Raw genomic sequence first — 11,247 nt, forward strand, 5'->3', positions numbered from 1 at the left:
TTTTTCGAGCTTAAATCGGTGCGTGCTATAGAATAAATAATGAAATTTTAAAGATACTTTATCATTAATGAAGAGTAATTTACAAAAATGCTGCTGCTAATAAGGGTGATAATTTTTCTTGCCGCTAGCCCTCGCTTTGATGCCTCGTTAAAACCCCATCCAGGAAAATTCTTTTCGGAAAAAAAACTATGAAATCAGGAAAAAGAGTACACCAGGGAGCAAGGTACGCTTCTAGCTATAGTATCTCTTCATGTTGCATGCGTGCCACGACCTTGGGAGCCTGGTTGCATTTAGGTCGGACACTTTGTAGTAGCCTTTTCCTAGGACTTCAGCTATCTTGAAAGGTCCTTTCCAATTAACAGTGAGCTTTCCTTCACCCGACTTGGTTACCCTAATGTCATTTCTTATCAAGACCAAGTCACTTGTGGTGAAGCTTCTTTGAATGACCTTCTTATTATATCTGGCCGACATTCTTTCTTTTAGCACAGCTTCTCTTATCTGAACTTATTCTTGGACTTTAGGGAGGAGCTCAAATTTCTCTTTCTGGGCTTGGATGTTTCCTACCTCATCATAAAATCTTACCCTCGGGCTTTGTTCAATGACTTCAATGGGGATTATGGCTTCTATCCCATATACAAGTCGAAATGGTGTCTTCTCAATTGTCAAATGAGGACTTGTCTGATAAGCCCACAAAACTTGTGGAAGTTCTTCAGTCCATGCTCCTTTTACATCTTGTAACCTTTTCTTTAAACCAACTAATATGACTTAATTTGCTACCTTCGCTTGCCCATTAGCTTGGGCATGCTCTACTGATGTGAACTGGTGTTTGATCTTCATACTCACCACTAAGCTCCTGAAAGTAGAGTTGGTAAACTGAGTACCATTGTCTGTGGTGATCGAATGTGGGACCCCAAACCAAGTAATAATATTCCTGTACATGAATTTTTGACTTTTTTGGACTATGATAGTAGCTAGTGGTTCAGCTTTAATCCACTTAGTGAAGTAATCGACCCCCACAATGAGGTACTTAACTTGCCCCAGATCTTGGAGAAAAGGTCCAAGTATGTCCAGCCTCCATTTTGTAAAAGGCCATGGGGAGGTTATACTGATGAGTTCTTCAGGGGGAGCGATATGGAAGTTAGCATGCATCTGACAAGGTGAGCATTTTTTGGACAAAGTCGACCGCATCTCTTTGTAAGTTCGGCCAAAAGAATCCGGCTCAGATTACTTTCTTGGCTAGTGACCGAGCTCCGAGATGGTTCCCACATATGCCATTGTGTATCTCTTCCAAGACTTCTTCAGTTCTGCAAATAGGGACACATTTAACCAAGGGTATTGCTATCCCTCTTCTATAGAGGACATTGTGTACCAAAGTATAGTTTTGTGCTTCCCTTCAGATTCTTTTGTCCTCCCTCTGTTCCTCGGAGAGGATGACGAATTTCAAGTATTTGATAAGGGGAGTCATCCATCCGAGGTCTGTACCAGAGATGGGTAATATGTCTGGCTTATTGTCTGATTTGCTGATTTATGGCTCTTTGAGAGTTTCTTGAATCAAGCTTCTGTTATTTCCCCCTCGCTTAGTACTTGCCATTTTGGAGAGGGCGTCAACTCTGCTATTAAGCTCTTGAGCTATATGTTGGACCTCAATCTCAAGAAATTGTTGAAGTTGTTTGAGTGTCTTCTCTAAGTACCTTTTCATATTGGGGTCCTTCGCTTGATACTCTCTATTGATTTGAGAAGTTACTATTTGAGAGTTACTAAAAACTACGAACTTTGTTGCTCCAACTTCTTTGGCAAGTTTTAAGTCTGCAATTAGGGGTGTACATGGGCCATGCCACACCGGGTTTGGCCTAACCCAAATCCGATCCAAAATATATACTGGGCCTAATTTTTAGACCTTAACCTGATTCTAGACCCGATGAAACCTACACACCTTCAGGCCGGGTGAAAACTGGATAAAAACTGGATCTTTAGTATGTAAAAATCACCTAATCTCCCATCATTATTTCACAATTTATATAGTAAAATTCACTAAACGAGCAAGATTTTCAACTTCAATTTCTATTGTTTTGTCCTCTTCGATGGTTGGTGGAGGTACACAATTATCTCTTCTTCCCATTGTTTGTATCCTAAACAAACAAAATCAAGACTTAATTAGAAATTTCTCCTAATTTTAAGGAACACAATTATCTCTACCACTTCTATACACATTACATCAAATGCATCTTCATCATTAGTGTTCTTCCACTCCAAAATCCAAACACTTCTATACACATTACAAGACACAAATCTGTTTTGAAAATAAGACAAATACACATAATAAACACATAATTTTTTAGTCAACACCATCTCAATGTTCCTATGTTTTTTATCCTATCAAAATCATAAATTTCAATAATCAAAATTTCTAATCAAAAATTCCAATAACAGGAAGAATAATAAAGACTTAATCAAAACACTAACAGGAAGAACAAAATCAGAACAAAACACTAACAGAAATTATATTAACCAAATCCCTAATCCAAATCAATATACTAAATCAGAACAAAACACATAGGAAGAACAAAACACTAACAGAAATTATATTAACCAAAACACTAATCGGAAATTCCAATAATCAATACCCTAAATCCCTAATCAGAAATTATATTAACCAATTCCCTAATTAGAAATCCAAAACAAAAATTATTTACCTGAACTGAACTTGAGCAGGGGCTAGAGAAGAGAAGAAGAAGACCAGCGGCAGAAGCAGTGCACTGGGTTGGAGATGCTCTGTCACCGTTTACAGTGGTCGTTGACGTCGTTCAGGCCTTGAGGGTCAGAAATGCTCCGTCGCCGTTTGCAGTTGTCGCCGTCGTCACTGGGAGCCGAGGATGGGGATCGGTTACATGCCCCAAATTCCTTCGGGCCCGGACCGGATCTTCGGACCAGACTGGACCTTGTACACCCCTACCTGCAATCGTGGCTTCATACTCGGTCTGGTTGTTAAAAACAGGAAATTCAAATTTTAGGAAAAGCTCTATCTGGGTCCCTTCCTCGTTGACCAAGATAATGCACGCACCACTCCTGATTTTATTGAAGGATCCGTCCACATATAGGCTCCAGGTTGTGGAGGTCCCAAACTTGTCACCAGTGTATTCAGCCACAAAATTGGTGAGGTATTGGGTCTTAATGGCTATCAGAATTTCATATTTCAAGTCAAACTCAGACAACTCTGTGGCCCATTGTACCATCCGACCTGCTATGTCTGTTTTTTGGAGGATCTGCTTCATGGGTTGATTAGTTCAGACCTTCATGGTGTGTGCTTGGAAGTAAGGTCAGAGCCTGCTAGATTCCAAAATTAAGGCATATGCAAATTTTTCTATTCTTTGGTACCTCAATTCTGGTCCTTGTAAGACTTTACTGGTAAAAGAGATGGGATGTTGTCCGGCTTCATCTTTTCGTACCAGAGTTGAAGCTACCGCCTTATCAGTGACGGCTAAATATAATACAAGTTCTTCTCCTATTTTTGGCCGGGTAAAGATAGGCGATTGACTTAATAAGTTTTTGAACTCTTGAAAAGCATCTTTGCATTCAGGACTCCATTCAAATTGGCATCCTTTTTTGAGTAATGAAAAAAAGGTAGGGATCTTAAAGTTGATCCAGCCAAAAATCTGGATAGGGCTGCAAGTCGGCCATTCAACTGTTGGACTTCTTTTAAACAGGTCTTACTTCTCATACCTAAGATAACTCTGCACTTGTCGGGATTGACATCAATTCCCCTTTGTGTGAGCATGAACCCCAAAATTTTTCTGCTTCTACTACAAAGGTGCACTTTATGGGATTCAATCTCATTCTGTGCTTCCTTATCGTATAAAACACTTGTAAGAGATTGGACAGGAGATTTGCTTCTTCTTTGGTTTTCACCAGCATATCATCTACATATACCTCTATTAATTTTCCGAGGTGAGGTGCAAACATTTTGTTCATCAATCTCTGATATGTGGTGCCTGCATTTTTTAGAACAAATGGCATGACTACGTAACAGTAATTCGCTCTTGGAGTGACGAACGATGTCTTCTCGTGATCCGACTTGAACATTGGGATTTGATTATATCCCAAGTATGCGTCCATAAAAGATAAGTATTGGTATCCTGAGGATGAATTTACTAAAGCATCAATGTTGGAAAGACGGTATGGATTCTTTGGATAGATTTTATTGAGGTTGGTGTAGTCGACGCACATTCTCCACTTTCCATTTTGCTTTTTTACCAACACAACATTTGCCAACCATAGCGGATATTTAACTTCCCTAATGAACCCGGCTTCTAGTAATGCTTGAACTTGTTCTTTGACCACTTGAGTTCGTTCAGGCCTGAGTTTACATCTTTTTTGCTGAACATGTTGGGATCCAGGATACACTGCGAGCTTGTGGGTCATGAGTTTAGGACCAATTCCCAAAATATCGGATGTTTTTCAGGCGAAGAGGTCGGAATTTTCATGTAAAATTTTGATGAGTTTTTCCATTAAATCTGTCCCTAGGTTTACCCCTATGTTAGTGGTTTTTCCGACTTTATCCCCGATCTGCACTTCCTCCGTCTTTCCTTCAGGTTGTGGTCTTATGGCGTCTCTACTTCGGGCTCTACAGAGTTCAATTGAGTTAACTTCTTTACATTATCTTGGAGATTTAAGCTTTCATTGTAGCATTTTCTTGCTAACTTTTGATCCCCTCTGATAGTAGCAATCCCTTCCTGTGTCAAAAATTTCATGCAGATGTGTGAGGTAGAGACAACGGCTCCTAGTCAGTTCAGGGTTGTCCGACCTATCTGGGCGTTGTAGGCTGAAGCTACATCAACAATGATGTAGTCAATGTTCAAGGTTTTGGATCTCATCCCTTTTCCAAAGGTAGTATGTAGGAAAATGAAACCCAATGGTCTGATAGGCGTATCTCCTAGCCCAAAAAGGGTGCCTGGGTACGCCTTCAGTTCTTTCTCTTCCAACCCTAATTTGTCGAAAGCATGCTTGAATAGAATGTCAGTTGAGCGTCCATGATCCACCAAGGTCCTATGAAGATTTGCATTAGCAAGTACCATGGTAATTACTACGGGGTCGTTATGCCCGGGTATTGTACCCTGCGCATCTTCTTTTGTGAAAGAGATGGTTAGTGAGTCAGGGATTTCTTCCTCCACTTAGTAGACTTCCTTTAGGTGTCTCTTTCGAGATGGCTTAGCGAGCCCTTCTCTGGAAAATCCACCTGCTATCATGTGGATATGTCTTTCTAGAGTTCAGGTGGACCGATCTCTTCGACCGGTATCTTCTTTATCCCTTTTTCTTTCCCCTTTACTGTCCGACCTTTCTATGAGATACTTATCCAATCGACCTTCCATGGCTAGTTCTTCTATCACATTTTTTAGGTCACAACAATCATTTATAGAATGTCCATATAGCTTACGGTACTCGTAATATTCTGTGCAACTTCCACCCTTTTTATTTTTAATTGGATGAGGGGAGAAGTTTCTCAATATGGCAAATTTTTCTATAGATATCGACAAGAGAAACTCACAGCAGAGTGTAATTGTGGTACCTCCTTGGTTTCTCTGAGTTGTGTTCTTCCTTCTTCTTGGGCTCTTTCTCCTTTTCTCGAGTTTGATAAGGTTGTGTTTGTCAAAAACTAGGTTCTCGTAGCCTGGCATTCTCATCCATGTTAATGTACTTCTCAGCTTGCTCTTGTACTTCATTTAAAGAGGTTGGATGCCGCTTTGAGATGGATTGGGAGTAAGACCGCTCTCAGAGACCATTGACTAGCCCCATTATTACTATTTCAGTGGGCAAATTTTGGATCACCAGGCACGCCTTGTTGAATCTCTCTCTGTATTCTTTGAGGGATTCTCCGATTTCTTGTTTGACTCTTAGCATACTAGGTGCATGCTTGACCTTGTCTTTTTAGATTGAAAATCGGGTGAGAAATTTTCTTATGAGGTCGTCGAAGCTGGTGACTGATGAGCGGATATTTTATACGCTTTTTGGGGGTAATTTCATGTAGATTTTAGTATGTTCTAGTTAGTTTTTAGTATATTTTTATTAGTTTTTAGGAAAAAATCATATTTCTGGACTTTACTATGAGTTTGTGTATTTTTCTGTGATTTCAGGTATTTTCTAGCTGAAATTGAGGGAGTTGAGCAAAAATCTGACTCATGCTGAAAAAGGACTGCTGATGCTGTTGGATTCTGACCTCCCTGCACTCGGAATGGATTTTTTGGAGCTATAGGAGTCCAATTGGTGCCCTCTTAATTGGGTTGGAAAGTAGACATCCAGGGCTTTCCAGCAATATATAATAGTCCATACTTTGCGCGAAGATAAATGACTTAAACTGGCGTTTAACGCCAGTTTCATGTTGCATTCTGGCGTTCAGCGCCAGAAACAGGTTGCGAGTTGGAGTTAAACGCCAGAAACAGGTTACAACCTGGCGTTTAACTCCAGAAACAGCCCAGGCACGTGAGAAGCTTAAGTCTCAGTCCCAGCACATACTAAGTGGGCCCCAGAAGTAGATTTCTGCACCATCTATCTTAGTTTACTCATTTTCTGTAAACCTAGGTTACCAGTTTAGTATTTAAACAACTTTTAGAGACTTATTTTGTATCTCATGACATTTTTAGATCTGAATTTGGTACCTTTTGACGACATGAGTCTCTAAACTCCATTGTTGGGGGTGAGGAGCTTTGCAGCGTCTCGATGACTTAATGCAATTATTTCTGTTTTCCATTCAAACACGCTTGTTCCTATCTAAGATGTTCATTCGCGCTTCACTATGAAGAAGGTGATGATCCGTGACACTCATCACCTTCCTCAATCCATGAACGTGTGCCTGACAACCACCTCCATTCTACATTAGATTGAATGAGTATCTCTTAGATTCCTTAATCAGAATCTTTGTGGTATAAGCTAGAATCCATTGGCAGCATCTTTGAGAATCCAAAAAGTCTAAACCTTGTCTGTGGTATTCCGAGTAGGATTCTGGGATTGGATGACTGTGACGAGCTTCAAACTCGCGAGTGTTGGGCTTAGTGATAGACACAAAAGGATCAAGGGATCTTATTCCGACATGATCGAGAACCGACAGATGATTAGTCGTGCTGTGACAGAGCATTTGGACCATTTTCACTGAGAGGATGGGAAGTAGCCATTGACAATGGTGATGCCCTACATACAGCTTGCCATGGAAGGAGCCTTGCATTTATGAAAGTGAGAAAGCATTATGTTGCAGGAATTCAGAAGACAAAGCATCTCCAAAACTCCAACATATTCTCCATTACTGCATAATAAGTATTATTTAATCCATGCTCTCTTGTTTATTTGCAAGTCAATTGATAACTATAATTGGTATCCTGACTAAGATTAATAAGATAACCATAGCTTGCTTCAAGCCAACAATTTCCGTGGGATTCGAACCTTACTCACGTAAGGTATTACTTGGATGACCCAGTACACTTGCTGGTTAGTTGTGCGGATTGCAAAAGTGTGATTGCAATTTTCGTGCACCAGTGACCAACCTAGGTGGTTGACCATCAAACCATTTCATGGCCGACTTGGTAAGGGTTATTGGGAAGGCCTTGCAATGAGTGGCATCTAAGGCATTATCCAAATACATTCGACTCTTGAAGTTGCTTAAATGGTGCTTTGGGTTGGTCGTTCCATCATAAAGACTCATGTCGGGACTTTTAAAATTCCTAGAAACCTTTGTCCGCATGATGTCTTCAATGAAAGGGTCTTCTCCTCCTAGTGGGGTATCTTCCCGAGCTGTACGTAGATTCCTACTTCGAAGGTCGGATTTCAGATTTAAGAGCTTTTCTTCCAGCTCTCTTCGTTGCTTGATTTCTTTTCTCAGGTTTTTCTCTGCCTCGCTTTGTTGCTCTATCTCCAGTTCGAGTTGTTCAAGTCAGTCTTGATGTCCGTGTAGTAGTTCTATAAGTTCGGTAGAATGGGGTTGATTTTTATTCTTGGGGTGGTGAATTTCGGAATGAATTCTTCTACGAGAAGAATTTTTTGAGGTTCCTTCACCATGTGGTTCTTCTGTTCTCTGAGGGGTATCACTATGGCTTGGTCATCACTGCCTTCCTCTCAGTACTCTGGTTCTAATTCGGACGCCGTACGTCCGTCTTCAAAGTGATTGCCCACCATGGGGTGTTAACTTCCAGGTCCTCGACAACGGCACCAATGTTTCGAGGGTTACCTGAAACTCGGTTGTATTTGGGTCTGGACGTGAGGTCCAGACTTCGAGTGAGGCTGTGCCCGACTTGTCTTGCGCTGAGACGCTGCCGTCCGAGTTCCTCGTGAGGAGGTGTGAGGTGGTACCTGCAAGACACTCCGATACTTAAGTTAGCAAGGGTTCCAGCAGGTTTATATTAGATTGGATCTTAAGTATACCTGAGACGTATCAGTGTATTTATAGGTGATGAACCAAAAATCATCATTGGAGTAGTTCCACCATTATTGACGGATAACCATCCCCTTTATTCAGAGGTTGTTGAGATCTTTATTTTAGAAGTAAGTAAGAGATAGTAGAGGTTAGTTTTAACTCCTTTAGAAAAAAAATTATCATTTGGTAGCGTTCTGTCTGACCTCTTAAGAGGCCGAATACTCAGTAATTACCTTCTAAGCTTTCTCTGCTTTGGACCTGTCTTGAATTTTGGGTCAGGATATGAATAGTATGTTTAATTGAAATAACTATTTTGAAATATTAAAAAATTTTTAGAGATTATTTTTAAAATATTTTTAGAAATTATTTTATATTTTATTTTTTAAATTAAATTAGAAGGAGATTGTAATCATAAATATTAGAGACTGTATATTTTAAAATAAAAAAAACTAAAATATTTAATTTTAAAAATTTTAGAAATTAATTTGAATAATTTTTTAATTTTAGAAGAGGAGGTGAGGACATAATAGTATTCAGTAACCAGCAAAGGTGTCTTCATCAATTCAAAGTAGCGAATAAGATCCTCAGACATGATCCATGCTATTTTTGTATCATCAGGGAGTGACTCAATTATATATAAATGTGACACGTGATTTAGTTTAATTTTCCCACCTGTTCTTTCTTGTGGATTCCATTTTGTAATGTGTATGCTTAGCTTGTATCCACTTAATTTAATTTAATTTAATTTAAAATCTAATAGTTCAATTTAATATAACTTGTGCTAATAAAGTAATAATATTGTTTGCTCATGGTTTAAGTATTTCCGCCTTCTTATTTTTTGTGGATTCCATTTTGTAATATTTCCTTGTATTCATTTAATTTAGAATATATATTTAAATAAGTTACTAAAAAATTTTGCATCAAATATTTTTGTTTTTAAAAAGATTTTAATATGTTAAAGTCTCTAAATTTTTTAAAAATAAGATATATAGATTCTTACATAATATTTTTAAAATTTATTTATTCAAATAAAATTAATAAATCTAACTAAAATAAAAATTTACGTATATTATTTTTGTAAAGTTTAAAAATTTCAGTGTAACAAAATTTTTTTAAAAATAAAAATATTGGATATAAAATTTCTTAAGATCTATTTAAGTATATACTCTTTAATTTAATTAATTTAATTTAATCACTCAATAGAAAAACTTGTAGAAAACTAGAAATGCTGTTTATTAGTCACCACTTGGGTATCTTCCACTTATTCTTTCTTGTGGATTCCAATTTTTCATACATTTTTATGAATGGAAATCACAATCACAGTACCAGAACAAGGTTTTCTCTCCTGTGGTCAACATATGCAAGTGTAGCTTTCTCATCATAAAATGTCAAAAAACAATTGCAGTTTAGACAGGATAAATGAAAGAATCGTTGAATTTAGGGATGTAGATGAGTAAGGTAAAATCGAATTTATTTTAATTTAAATTTGATTTTAAATATATATTGAATTTATGTTTTAAATTCTAACTTAGTCTTAGATTCGATATAACTTAAATATTCTTGGGCTATCATTATATTGGGTTTAAACCAAATAAAAATCGAACCTTTAAATTTTTAATAATAATTTATAAAACAAAATTTATTTATAATACACTCATTTATAAAAAAAAAATTATTATCGAAAAGTTGATATTTATATTTAAACTTAAATTTATTTATAAATTCTAATTTGATATTTTTTGTTTTTTTTAATTTTACAAGTGTGATGAAAAATAAAACAATAAGCTTATAATTAATATAACATAATATTAGAATTAATTTAAAATATATATACTTTTTTTAGTTCTCTTAGCGTACATATGGGTCGGTTGAAGTTGGGTTCACCTTGATCCAGACCCAACTCTAAATAATGATCGGATCTATTTTTGAGACCTATATTCAACCCTAAATCCATGAAATTATACTAAACTAACCTCTAAAATATTTGAGTTCATGCTGGATCTTCGAACCGGACAGAACCATATACACCTCTAATTAAACTTACCTAATTTTAAACCCAAAATAATAATGATAACAACACGCTTAAATAAAAAAAATAATTTTAATATTCTGATATAACTTACACAATAATCGTTCAATTATATCTAATTTTTAAACAATTATTCATGTAATTAATATAAACAAATTATTTTTATTAACATATCATTATATAACTATATATATAATTATTTTATATTCACAGTATACTAATATTAAATTTTTAAATAAAACAAAAGCAAAAATATAAATAAACATCCAACCAAATATAGACAAAAATCAAAATCGGAACTTTGATATATGAATAATACATAAAATTGAAAGCAAACGTTAAATGATGTGATCGAAAACACAAACAAAAACCAAAACAATATTCTATCATACTAGTACTCATACAGAGCCAAAATCTAGAATGAAAGAGAATCTGAATCAAATTAAACTGTATCCAAATTAATCGGCAAAGCCAAAAATAAAGGAATAAGAAAATTAGTATATATATTAGATTTCAGGGGAAAAAAATTGTGTAAATTCCACCTCCAAGAACCACTGTCAAACACCGCACCGCACCGCACGCAGATACACAGTTTAGTCAGATGATAAAGATATATTAAAATAATTTAAATATACATAAAAATATTATATTAATAATATTTTTATAATTTAAATATAAATATAATATTCTAAAAATATTTTTATGTATATTTTTATTAGAATAAAAAATTATACATTTTAATTTGTTAGAATCGTAAATTGTATTTTTATATAAAATATTTAATATAATTTTATATCAAAAGTTATATATATATATATATATA

The sequence above is a fragment of the Arachis hypogaea genome, chromosome 8 (assembly GCF_003086295.3).
Source record: "Arachis hypogaea cultivar Tifrunner chromosome 8, arahy.Tifrunner.gnm2.J5K5, whole genome shotgun sequence".
NCBI lineage: Eukaryota > Viridiplantae > Streptophyta > Magnoliopsida > Fabales > Fabaceae > Arachis > Arachis hypogaea.